This window comes from Gouania willdenowi, chromosome 22, assembly GCF_900634775.1.
Source record: "Gouania willdenowi chromosome 22, fGouWil2.1, whole genome shotgun sequence".
In the NCBI taxonomy this organism is placed as follows: Eukaryota; Metazoa; Chordata; class Actinopteri; order Blenniiformes; family Gobiesocidae; genus Gouania; species Gouania willdenowi.
The window spans coordinates 20,396,920-20,409,886 of record NC_041065.1 but is presented as its reverse complement, the minus strand read 5'-3'; the positions used below and the strand labels follow the sequence as shown (position 1 = coordinate 20,409,886).

General features: G+C 38.5%; 2 long non-coding RNA genes across 2 annotated transcripts in view; both read right to left on the bottom strand.

Moving 5' to 3' along the window:
• Positions 1–543: 543 nt before the first annotated feature.
• The window catches only part of LOC114456042 (uncharacterized), a 332,361-nt gene continuing 319,937 nt past the window's right edge, over positions 544–12,967 (bottom strand). The window contains exons 3-4 of the long non-coding RNA XR_003672779.1: positions 635–1,218; positions 544–577 (exon numbers count right to left, since the gene is read on the bottom strand). This is a non-coding gene — a long non-coding RNA (uncharacterized LOC114456042). The remainder of the gene's footprint in view (positions 578–634; positions 1,219–12,967) is intronic.
• Positions 2,970–12,967, bottom strand: part of LOC114456041 (uncharacterized) — a 57,277-nt gene continuing 47,279 nt past the window's right edge. The window contains exon 4 of the long non-coding RNA XR_003672778.1: positions 2,970–3,212. This is a non-coding gene — a long non-coding RNA (uncharacterized LOC114456041). The remainder of the gene's footprint in view (positions 3,213–12,967) is intronic.

The window sequence follows — 12,967 nt, the reverse complement described above, 5'->3', positions numbered from 1 at the left end:
AATTTGATTTGAATACAGAGATAATCTGGGATTTATTATTCTTTTCATTCTTTCCTGTTTTATTATTTCAAAGCCATTGCTGTCATTTTTGAAAATAAATTGTTATTACAGTAAATATCCACTTACGACCCAGACAAAGCAGAAGACGACAGACTGGATTATATCCCAATATTGTCTTTGGCACTGAAAAATAATGAAATATAAAATGAATCACACAAACAGCGCAGTGGGTTTTATTAAACCTTATCACATTCATTTATTGCAGCTCATGAGACAGAAGCAGTGCAGGTAGACAGGTTAAATTACAATGCGTTAAGTTAAGATCGTTTATGTGATTTTGACAAAATGAACTCACTACATATACAGGACCCTTTCCAAAAAATTAGAATATCATGAAAAAGTTGTTTAATTTCCATAGTTTCATTCAAAAAGTTAAACTTTCATAGATTATAGATTCAGGGCCCACAATTTAAACCATTTCAAGTATTTATCATTAATTAGAATACTGTGAAGAAATCACCTTTTACATCTCAGTTTTTGCAGAAAAAAGGAGGAGAAGAAGGACTGGACTGTTGACCTGTGGTCTAAGATCCTCTTTTTTGATGAAAGTAAAGTGTTGGGTGAGGAACAGAACAGAACATTGCACCCCAAATCATGACTGACTGTGGATATTTCACACTGGACCTCAAGCAGCTTGGGTTCTGTTCCTCACCAGTCTTCCACCAAACCCTTAGACCTTGATTCCCGAATGAAAGACACATTTTCGTGGGTTTTATGAGCTGGAAGCTCAAATTATGTAAAAATAAACAAATAAATACTTGAAATCATTTAAATTGTGGGCCCTTGAATCTATAATCTATGAAAGTTTAACTTTTCAAATGGAACTATGGAAATTAAACAACTTTTCCATGATATTCTATTTTTTTGGAAAAATGTTTGATGTGCTTTTTCCATCAAACAGGCTAAACTGTGGAACTCACTGCCTACCCATCTCAAATGCATAACAGAGTTTAAATTGTTCACCTCCAGGCTCAAGTTGTGGCTTAAAACAAATCAAATTTGTACCCACCTGTAAATAATGTTTTTAATAGTGCGAGTGCGACGTGATGAGTTAGTGTGTGTATCTGTGTGAGCTGAATGTGGGAATGTGTAAATGCTGGATCACTGTTGTAAATAAGTTAATATGTGTTTAAGATTGTGCTTTTATACGTTTTGTATCTAGAGAAAAGCTCAACCAGGGACAGGAGTTGAGAATTAGCATTAGCCATACACTCTGTATGCATCGCATCAGTTGCATCTTTTTGCTGTAACTGTGTCTGTCTGCATTGTCCCTGTCAAATAAATAAAATAATGTGTTAAATTACACGGCAGATCGACTCACGGCGTGTAGATATTTAATGAAAGGACCCCCACTCTCTACCCCCAACCAAATCTGCTCACTATAGCATCGTAGCGACGAAGCCCGATGCAGGAGGAAGAGGAAAGTAGGGCACGGCTGCAGATTTAATGAGGCAAAAAAAGGACGATGACAAGCTTATGTTTTCTTCTTTAAGCAGAGCGACTCTATCCAAAGAAACACTTCATTCTTTTATGAGAATACTGTCTCTGTATTTTGTGCCACTGTGCAACAGTGGATTTTGTGCGTCGCACTAACAGCAGGATGAAGGCTGGAAAAATGAGTCCCATCTCATGCATGTCATTGCAATCACATCCGATGACTTCTTTTTTTTTTTGGGATGTAATCTCATTGAATGGGCTTACACTGCATCAAATCCCATACCCTCCTTTCATTTCTGATGTGTATTAGTTGGAAGCATAATGTTTTTTGTTTTTTTTTCCAATGACAGCCATCATTATTCATAGAATTTGCCTTAAATTTGAAAGAAGCAGGAAATACTAATGCTTTAAAGCTTAGCATATGTGAATATAATTACAACATTATTATTAACAACAAGATGAGAAAAAATATAGGTTTCAAACCATTTAGTCCGTATGGCTTCCTATGATGTGAACACACAGCTCCTGAGGAAACTATTTCAGTAGAGATACAAATCAGTGGTTCTCAAATGGGGGTACGTGATGGCACTACAGGGGGTTCTTGAGAGAGTAAAAGACGTCATATGAACAGAAACAATAAAAACTATAGAAATAAATCTATTCAGGAGCCACTAAATCAGTGTTTTTCAAAATTGGGGTCGGGACCCCATGTGTTGGTCATCTGGGGTCACCAAAAATTTTATCGATTTTTTCAATTTTTAAATTACTCTTTTTTTTTTTTAATTAAAGAACACAATCCTAAATAACGAAATGCGATTAAAAAAAAAAAAAAAAAAAAAAAAAAAAAAAAAAAAAAAAAAAACTGCGTTAAAACATGATCAAAGGCTAATTCTAGAAAAAAAATGTTTTTTTAGTCGCCAGAATTTCTTGATATCAAAATGGGGCCACGATCCAAAAAAAAGGTTGAGAACCACCGCTCTAAATACTGTTTCTTTCAGCTTATTTGCAAAATGAGTTTCTTTAACGTGTGTTATCACTTGTTCGTTCCATCATTATGCTCTATAGTTGTTTTTATACAGTTTTCTAAGCAAAATGTTGTAGTCGGACAAATGGGGTACTTGGATTCAGACATAAGAGAAATAAGGTACTTGAGCCAAAATGTATAAGAACCACAGCCCTAAATGTACACATACTGATCTGCTTCTCTTCAATCAATCAATCAAACTTTATTTATATAGCATCTTATTTACAAATGTAAGAGCTTCACAGGAATGTAAATATGTGATTGACAAAAGTTAAAAATGATAAAAGGTTTAGAGACTAATGCACAGAGAATTAATTTAATAAAATGATTAAAAAGATGATAAAATAAGATTGAGTCAAAAATAAAACTAAAAATGCAACAATTTCTTAGTAGCCGTTAAGGAAATACAGACTGTGATGTGTCCAACAACAGCCAAACATGTGACTAATTACATCTGTGAGTCAAAGCTCATACACACTCACCTTGTTTACCATGCATGGTCAAACCCTGATTCACACTTTAAGCCAGTTACAGCCATTGTATCTGTAATTGAGATCATGCACTGTTTGTGAAGAATGGGGACATGGCTTCCATTTTTGCACATTAGATGTCAGCGAGGCAGACGTTTGTCTGGATTCTTATGCTGGGAGGATTTGTGGTGTGACGTGGTTCATGGTGAGACTGACACTGGCTGCGGAAAAGAAGGGAAGGAAATGTCAACTGATTGTTTAAAAACTAAAGTCTTTCATCTCTTGAAAATATTTGTCAAGCCTTATGTTGCTAGAGGAACATCTATTCATGCTTTTTCTGTGTTTGTGCCATTGCAACATCCTCTCATCCTGAACAAAAGGAGCAGAATATTTCATGTTTTTGACAGTTCTAGCTCTTGGGTAGCAGAGGGGAAGTACTCACATTACTGTAACTGAGTTGCTTTTATGGTACTTGCACTTTTTTGAGTATATTTCTGAATCAGTCATTTCACTTGTACTTGTGTATGTTTTCAAATTTGTTACATTTCTACACCCAACCGTTACTGAGTAAATTTTATATTTTTTGTTTTAAAATGATCAACAGACATTGTGAAACTACAAAAAAATGAAATGACCAGACAACAATAAAATGCATCACATCATAGCCGACCAACCAGATTAAACAAAACAGCATTGAATGTTGGTTCTTTTCTCAGTTTTAGAGTTCATAAATGTAAGTCTACTTAGAGCCTGAGATTCTTTTATTTATTTTGAGTTGAATATATTTGTGTTATTTCATTTTCAAAATAATTGTACATTTTGACAAACCTTTTATTTTATACAGATGCATTTGTGGGAAATAAATTAAGTTAAGTAATTAAGATTTGGTCTCTTCCTTTTTAAGTTTATACATTAAATGTTTACTGTATGCAAGGGAACTGTGGCAAGATTTATTACCATCAATAAACGTGGTGGGGGGGGGGGGCTACTTTTTACTTGTAAAGGCATGGGCCGATGCTTTTTAGGGCTATTGATTGCTTTTAGGGTGTACACAATCCAGGCCAGGCCTATCGGCACGTGCGACACCCAAAGTCTGGATCCACTGTGCCATGCTTGAGCACGGCGAGAAGAGGTTGGCTAGATCTAATGATGGCATCGCTCTATGCCTGTGTCATTGTCAGTGTCCGATCCTTTCACGGGCCTGATTCTTTCAGATCCTCTATGTGCGTGGCTCAGGTGGTAGAGGGGTCTATGTGTCAAAGTGTCGTTGGGCAAGACACTGAAGCCTAAGATGCTCCCAGTGGTCCACGACCGCCTTGCATGGCAGCTCAGTCCCACTGGTGTGTGAATGTGAGTGTGAATGAACTGATACGGAAAGCAGTTTGTGACTTTTCTGTCTGTGAAAAGTGCTATATAAATAAATATTACTCACTTACTTACTTAGTTACTTACTAGACCACATCACTTCCTTCACTTACAATCCTTACGACAGAGCTCCTGGGGCGTAGTATTTTAATGTAAACTGACCATATGACATTTGTTAAATATTTTAATAGTACACATGTAAATATATGTGACTGTTTGGGGTGTTTTTTAATTGTTAATTTAAAAAAAAAAAAAAAAAAAAAAGACAAAAAGAAAAAAAACACCGCAAGACAATATATGCAAAAACGGATCAAAACACACTACACAACATTGCTAATCAAAAATTTAAATGAATCGGAATGCACTCAAAACGTACATTTCAGTAATCTGGGAAATCTTAACAGGTTTATAATGCACAAACTAATTCTTTTTAAATAGAGTTTCAACCTTTTTCAACCTGAAATTGACTTTTTTATTTCCGAGAGATTTCTGTTAAGATTTGTTCAATGATTTTCATAAATTTTTTTTGTTCGTTCGAAATAAATATACCAAATAAACCAAAATAAATGCAATGTTAAAAACTGCCGTAAAATAGGTTGACCGGATGGAGACTCCTTTCGCGCATGCTTTGAAAGGATCTGAAGGGATCAAGTCGGTGTTAGGATTGTATATAAACGTGACAACACATTTATTAAATAGAATTGTGTTGGGCTGAGGGTGATGTGAGTCCAGACCAGTGGATGAACAAAGAGAGACGAGGCAGTCTTGCTTAGACACAGCATGGCATGGATTGCTAGAGTGAGCATGCCCTAAGAGTGCAATAAAGAATGTCCCTTGACCAGAAATGTAATGTTTCATTGGAAAACAGCTGAGACCAGATAAGAGATTCTATATCAATTTCTCAGAATAAATTCTAATATAATCTCAAAGACAAAGCCCTGGGATGGATGATTGGGCCTGTGCAGTGTGAACACTTTGATGTATCAGCATCTGGAAAAGGGCTGATGTGCGTCTATCCTTTCAATGAATACTGTACAGACGTGATGTATTGGCACCTCATGGGGTTTGATCATTAGACTGCATGCATGTTAGATATGCAACAGCCTCCTGTGCCTGCTTTGTGCTGTAGCTTTGTAATGGCTTTGTGCTCCAGTGGCTGGTTTGAGCATCTCTCATCATAGGGTGGTGAAGTAAAGGAAATATATGGAGCGGGCTGTGAGTGAGTGAGTGAGTGGGTGAAGGAGTCTGAGGCCCCTTCCATGCCATCATATCCCCAGGGGTCCCTCTAATGTTACCCACTCTCCGTCTGTGGGTCTCGCATCACCACATTTATCTAAGGCCTCGCAGTAACCGGATATCTTTAACTAGACTCACATCACATGGAAGATAGCATGTATGTGGTCGCACAATAACACAATCCTCTGACACAGTAGGGACAAGGACTTTTACTCTGTTTTTGCATGTTTAGACATAAAATAGTGTCACCACATTAAGAAACTGAGCTTCATCAAAGAAAAGTGAAACATTGATTGAAAAACATAATTTTTTTTTATCCACTGATTGTAATTTTTTAGACATGACAATAAATTCAACTAAAGCCAAGACGAAGAGAATTGAGCTCAGGTCCATAAAACAAAGCACACATTTCATTTCATTCATTTAAATCCATGTATCGATCAATCCATCTTTTATAAGCACTTGTCCTGATCAGTCTTGTAGTCTATTCCAGCTAACGCAGCAAAAAGGGGGAGACACTCCGTAGAGCTTACCTGTCCATCGCTAAGAAAATACACTGAGGTGATGTGAACACACACACTGACTGTTAGTGTTTTATTCAGTGGCAGTGCGTGCGACATGCGATCCTCGGTTTAATACCGTGTGGAACAAAATACAATAACAAAAATACCCAAATGACATAAGAATTCACTAAATTAATCTAAAAACACACAAAACAACAACAAGAACATGCAATTATGCTTTGTCCTTTCCTGTAATAATGTTCCAATTAGTCATTATTCTCAATGCTCACATGAACTTTGATAATGAGTGCCCCGTCTGCTTGGGGAAGAGAACTTAGGCATGTTTGGTACCATGGAGTTCACGTGTTCAGAAAGGCAAGGCCACATCCTTCTACCTGGTTATCCCCAAGTTTCAAAGATGATAAAAAAAAAAAAAAAATAGAGCGATAAAAACAACTACAAATATAATTAAGAAATTTGCTTTGTTGCAAAACTTGCTCAATGTAAAGCCACTAATGAACATGTAGACGATTTAACATTCATTTATTATCTTAACTTAAACCGTGAACAAACATGGTCCTTTTTGGTCACATTTGGTCATTTCCTTTAACTTTGTTCCAATTGACATGTTTTCTATCTATTCTATGATAATCTATTGGTTATAAAGTTTGTAAGGAAGTTGACAGTACAAACAGTTCACAAAGTCGTCCCATGTCTATCTGCCCCCTTTCTTAGAAAATATATGAACTCCCATTTATTTCTCTTTAAGTGCAAGTAAAATGTACTGAATAAACTAGCACGGGCCTCTTTAAAAAGACAAGCGGAGGCAAATGAAGCTAGAGCTGGAACAGGGACAAAGCTTATGATACACTGCTGTCTCAAAGCTCTAAAGGAGCAGTGAGCATAGTTAGCAGTGAAGGTGAAGTAACACTTTATTTTCCTCTGAAGAGTCCTACTGGGAAACCTTGTAGCTTCAGAAACACATGTTAGTGTCCTAATCTGTCTCCCTAAACTGATTTGAAGTGCTGTGAGGCTGTTCAGTATGCGTGTCCTTGCTTTTATGTCTGTGATTAAACACGGCCATACTTCGAGGAAATGAGTACACTGGGTAATGCTGTGGATACATTGATTTTCTGTCGCTCTCTTTCACCAACAACCAATGAAAGAAGAGCTTGTAAAAGTGACTCCGTTGTCGTACTGGAACACAGAACTGCTAAGGCAAGAATGGTGCCAATGGTCTTTCACACTGAACTAACCCTGAATCACCCCGACACAGAATCCACAGCGTAAGGTCTAAGTCAGGGGTCACCAACACGATGCCAGGTAGCCCTCATGGACCATCTGAGGTGCCCTCAGGAGCTCTGGCTCCATCTAAAATCTAATTTACTTTCCAGGATTCAAACTCACAAATATATACATACGAGAAATGCAGTTTGTACTTAATAAAGTTAAATACTGCTGCAGGTGATAAAGTAGTATAGTATTAATATACCATCTTTAAGTGTTAATTTTCACTGAAACATTGTGACAAATGTTTTTAAGTGTTGCAGATGTAGTGTATGGTCAGATGTAAGTTATATATAAAATACATTTTTGAAAACGCAAGGTGGATTTTTGTAAAATATGGCATAATTGTTACATGTTACAATACATGTTAGTATTTAAAAAGTGATTTTCTAACTTGTAGCCCTCCAGATTATTCAGTACCTACAAAGTAGCTCACAGTTTCAGAAAGGTGGTCTAAGTAGTTAGTGTAATACACAAGTGGATAGTTAAATTAATCGTAGAAGTCCCAGAACCTGTCCATTCTATCAAAAAATGGTAACTTGCGACTTATATCCTTATATACTCAGAACTGCAATGCCGCTCATGTAAAATCAAATTAGTCAGATAAAGTCAAAGGGGCGGATTCACTAAGATCTGAAATAAAAGGTGGTAAACCAGGTGCGTCCCTAAATCCTTTGGTGGCGCTGTTTCCTCACCTGCGGTGGGGAATTCACTAACATTGTGGCACTAATAGGTGCGCGAATAGACGTGGTTGAGATCATTCTATTTAAATGAACATTTTTTCAACATGGAGAGGTGAGTGCATAGAAGCACAAAATGACATTTGAAGAAGTTCAATTGGAGGCTGATGGACTTTCATGTCTGCTGCACAAACATTTAATAATGTAGAAAACAAAATAAACAAATAAAAATGTAAAAAAAAAAAACAAAATCTCCCCCCCACTTTAATGTGGATGCTCTGTTAGATCCTGTAACTTTGCTCTTAATTCGTATAGATTTGGACAGAAACCGTCCTATTGATCTGTTGATGCCATTGATCTGAGTTAATGCAGAAACAGAGTCTGTCAATCAGTCGTTCAGCATCATTTGAAGTTGATCTACTGAGCGTCATCCAGCAGGTCTGAGCTCCAAAGCAGTGCTTGTCACGCACAATCCCATTTGTGGACATTGTACCATCGTTGCATAAATTGCGCAGCAGCTCATTTGATTCTGGCCTGACATCAACGCGACACGAGAGTTTTATGGTCAAAACATGTAGAGAAAGACACAGGAGCTCCATGGAACGGTGCATCCGACTCCGGAGCAACATCCATGGATCTCTGCGCACAGAATCCAACTATTGTTTCATTAAAATCATTTTCTTATACTTGAAAGGTTAACTGGAGCATTTTTTTCCATCTCTGCTGTGTTTATTCAGTGCAGTGATAATCTGTGTGTCAGTTTGCACCTGAATGTGGGTCGTGCTATTTTTGGCGCATAAAACAGTCACCGCAAATAGTTCCTGGTTTGATGAATTGCATTGCGCTCACTGCATTTATTTATGTGCATTTCCCCCTCCCATTTTTTTGCTCCTCTTGTGAGATCCGCCTACTTTACATATTCATCAGAGGGAAATGTGCTAAATGGATTGTGGGCTCATTGTGACGCACAGAAGACGCGCAGTCCAGATTTCCTTATTAGCGTCAGGAGTGACATTTCCACACGTCTTAATACCCTTAAACCTTTCGTGAATCCGCCCCATAGTGTAGACCTCATCGATCAATAACTGAAAGATCATTTGCTTGGAAAAAAAAAAGAATGTAAAGTTGAAAATTGATGCTTGAATGTTTGTTTTGATCTACATTGTAAACACACTTGTCAAAACGGTTTTGTGCATTGCATTGTGGGATGTGGAGTCCCTTAAACATTTTCACTTCATTATTACTGTGATTCCGTGTGTGACTTCTTCTTCATGTAGGGTCACCTGCCATGCTTTTACACTACAGTGGTGGTCTGCGCTGCAGACTTGTCGTCCCGTGTTCATCGTAGGGCAAAGTTTGACAAGCCTCTTCTGTAGGAGAGGGCAGCTGTCGGCACTCGAGGAGAAGCAGACAACAGACTGGTAAGGACTCCATCAACACTAGCTGGCTTATCAGGGGCCACAGTCAGGGGCTCTCCTCGCCCTGTCACTCTGTTTATATAAATCACACAGTGTATATTCTGACCAGGCTTCCAATCAGACCATCAGAGAAAAGCGTACTTCCACCTAATAATACTGGTATGGCAGTGGTCTTATTTCCCCTTTAACAAAAGTTGTTAAATCGACTGTCCTGACGTAGCATCTTGAGTTTCTGCTATAGTACGTTGAACAATGATGACATACAGTTGTATAGTGAGGGTCTGCAGCTGTGGGTTGTGACATATTTTTCATCCAAAATCTGTCCGATTCTTGAAAAAATGCATCGTCTGAATTGGAAAATCATTGTAGAAAAAAATCAATTTAATCACCTTTTTTCTAAACCGCATGACACCAAAATAAGGGCACAACTTAGACTTAATTGAATGATCGGTTATGATTGACAATTTTACCACATTTACCACTTGGTAAACAATGAATATCTTGCGGAGAATAGGGAGTTAATCAATGCAACACTGCAGCCACAAGTAAATGAATCATTTCTTTATTTGCTCTTCTGTTTCGAGTTTTCTGCATTTACATTGATACGCAAGCCATTCCGTGAATGCACTTTCACTGATCTGTCTAAGCTTGCATAACAAAAAATGTAATTGGAGTCATTTATGGCCACTTTTAGCCTCAATCGTCATTATGGAGATTTCAGCCAATCATCATTCGCATATATTTGTATTGTCATGTCAATATTACTCCTAAGTATTTCAAGTCCATTATAACTGTTTGAAGGGATAGCATTTCAATGCATTTTAGCACCTAGGTACATGTCATCCAGTCCCTTAGACGTTATGACATTATTCTCAAGAAGAACGGGAACATTACGGTAGATAGATTTTGACGTTGCACTTTCCAGGAAAGGAGAAAATACTTTAAAAATGCAGTTAGGTGCAGCATTTGGATGCCACTGTCAGCCACCTTACTACATTGCAATACAATGGGTAAGTCTATGCTACATTCAGATGCCTTTTACCTCATAAAACCAGTTAGAGGTATGTGAATAGCACACTGCAGTAATTGTGTGTAACTAAGAATGAGTATTAGGGTTAAGTATATTATTATTAAGTTTATAGTCTATATTTTATAATTGAATTCACATTAAATAAAAAAAACTGTCATTAAAAACCTCAGTCAAGCATACAGTTTCTCTTCTGCTATCACTAGAAGCATGTGGTGTGGTCTAATTTTGCAGCTGAGAGTTTAGACACAGAGTGTCACTGCTATCCATGCACCACTGCCTCCCTCAATCAGATCTAATGTGTGTTTTCCAGTCTAAACTGACCAGCATTAAACCAACATCCCTGCAGGACTTAGAACAGTGACCTAAATGGATGAGCAGAGTAATGGCTACTCACCCCACAGCAAGCTGTTGCCATGGCAGCTGAATAGTCGAACTGGATGTTACTTTTGCTGTTTGTAGCATTTTGTGAAATAATCTTGATGATGCTGGTTTAAAAAATGCATGCGTGATATCTATATGAGTGAAGAGGGGTTTTACTGATAATGTGCTGAAGATGAAATGGGGAGTTTAAAAACATCAGGACAAAAGAAGGCCCAGTAGAGGGCAGGAAGCAGAGGAAAGGATACAGAAACTCCTAAAGTGGAAATGGTGAAAGAGTGAAAGATTGATGGTTAGAGGGGGAAAAGATAGCGTGAAAAAAAAAAAAAACCCAGAAGAAGTGGAATGAGAGAAAAAGCCACGGGGCTAATGGGCTCCTGGCTAATCAATCCTGAGTGATGACCACTTTAGCGAGGGCCAGGCTGACAGATGCAGACCATCTCTCTGCTTTAGCTCTCCCCTGACACCTAACTCAACACACCACACCCACCCTGCCAATCCCTTACCCACAACCCCAAAGAGCATCACATCCACGCCGGCACACAGACACACTTGGCCCCGATGTCTGTCAGATCAGTCAATGCATTAATCACATAAGAAGCAGCCCATTGATGGGCCAGAGCTGTTATTCCTGACATAGAGCAGTGTGAATGAGTGAAGCATCAGTTGTAGATGGATTCTCCATAACAATTGATTGGACAAAATGAGAGCTGGCACTGAGCAAAGTGAGATAGGAGGAGTGCATGGATAGAGAGAGTTACTGCTACAGCATGATACATTTTTTACATTTGCACACTTGTCTGTTCTTTTCCTTGGTATTTGAAATTACTGTGTAAATGAGTCGTGAGCAACCGCAGAAGGACAGCCACACATTTTCCACGATTCTTTGCAAACCCACAGCATGTGTGCCAAAACGGAGAGCATTGGATGGAAAAAAATGGCGAAAGTAAAGACTACAGATCCAGTTGCTCTTTTTATATCGGGATTGTGGAAATTCAGTAATACAGCAAATTTGCTGTAACTACTTGATGATGATATAACTGTGATAAAAGAAGAAAGCTGGAAAGTGAGAGCTTTAAACTGTCAATATTCCTACAACGTCAGACCCTCAAACTTTTTTAAGTATTCCAGCCAAACGAGAAAGCAGCAAGAGAAGATAAAAATGTAAAAACCAGTGACAATTTCAATGTGAAAAGGAGGGAACGAAGGGTTGCTATCAGCTACTCAAAGACAGCTGGAGGGAGGGGAAGAAGAAGAAGAGGTTTTCTCTGATACTCTGCAGACAGTCTGCCCTTGCTATCAGCAGGGACGCTGCACTGGGTCACGCTCACCAGCTCACAAGCCTCCTTTACTCCCCAGTGGCAACAGCTGCAGGATTCCAGTTGCTACTTTGTGCAGCAGCATTTGCCACTCATATATTTTTCTGTGCACTAAATCGGGGTCACATTGTCTGGTTTTTACAATGTTGATCCCCTCGGTGGAACAACAGTTTGCTTTTTCACCCCCCAGCTGTCACTTCAATGGGCTGCTAGGGCTCCAAACTGAGTTCTTTCTCCCAAGACCCCAATATGACTGGAGATCCTTCACTTCCTGAGTTACGGAAAAGGGTCAAAGCACAAGCTACAGATGGCAGAACTCGTGCAGCGTTGGAGAAATCCAACTCTGCCAAATGGGAGGGGAATGAGAAGGTCGAAAAGGCACAAAAAGGGGAAAAAGAAATGAATCCGGCTGGAAATGGGGGAGGAAACTGAGCCTCGACAGGCCGTTTGTTTCCACACACACACTCTAGAGCACATCCATTAGAATAAGCCCAGAGTTGGTATTGCTTTACAGATCATGAGGTATACTTTCAAAGCATATTAATGTATATACCTATTCATAATTTTGAGGCTAAACTTCTAACCGTGCAGATTTTTCATTGATATATGTATCTCTGATCAGAGGTTCTCCCACAGTGTATGTCTTTCTTAGCCATGAAAAGCACCTTGGAGGATTTTTTTCAAGCTTTTGATCCACTGACATTTTGAAAAGAAAAGTCTTCCCTTGATGCTATGAGAAAATTACCTGCTGAGCTCAATA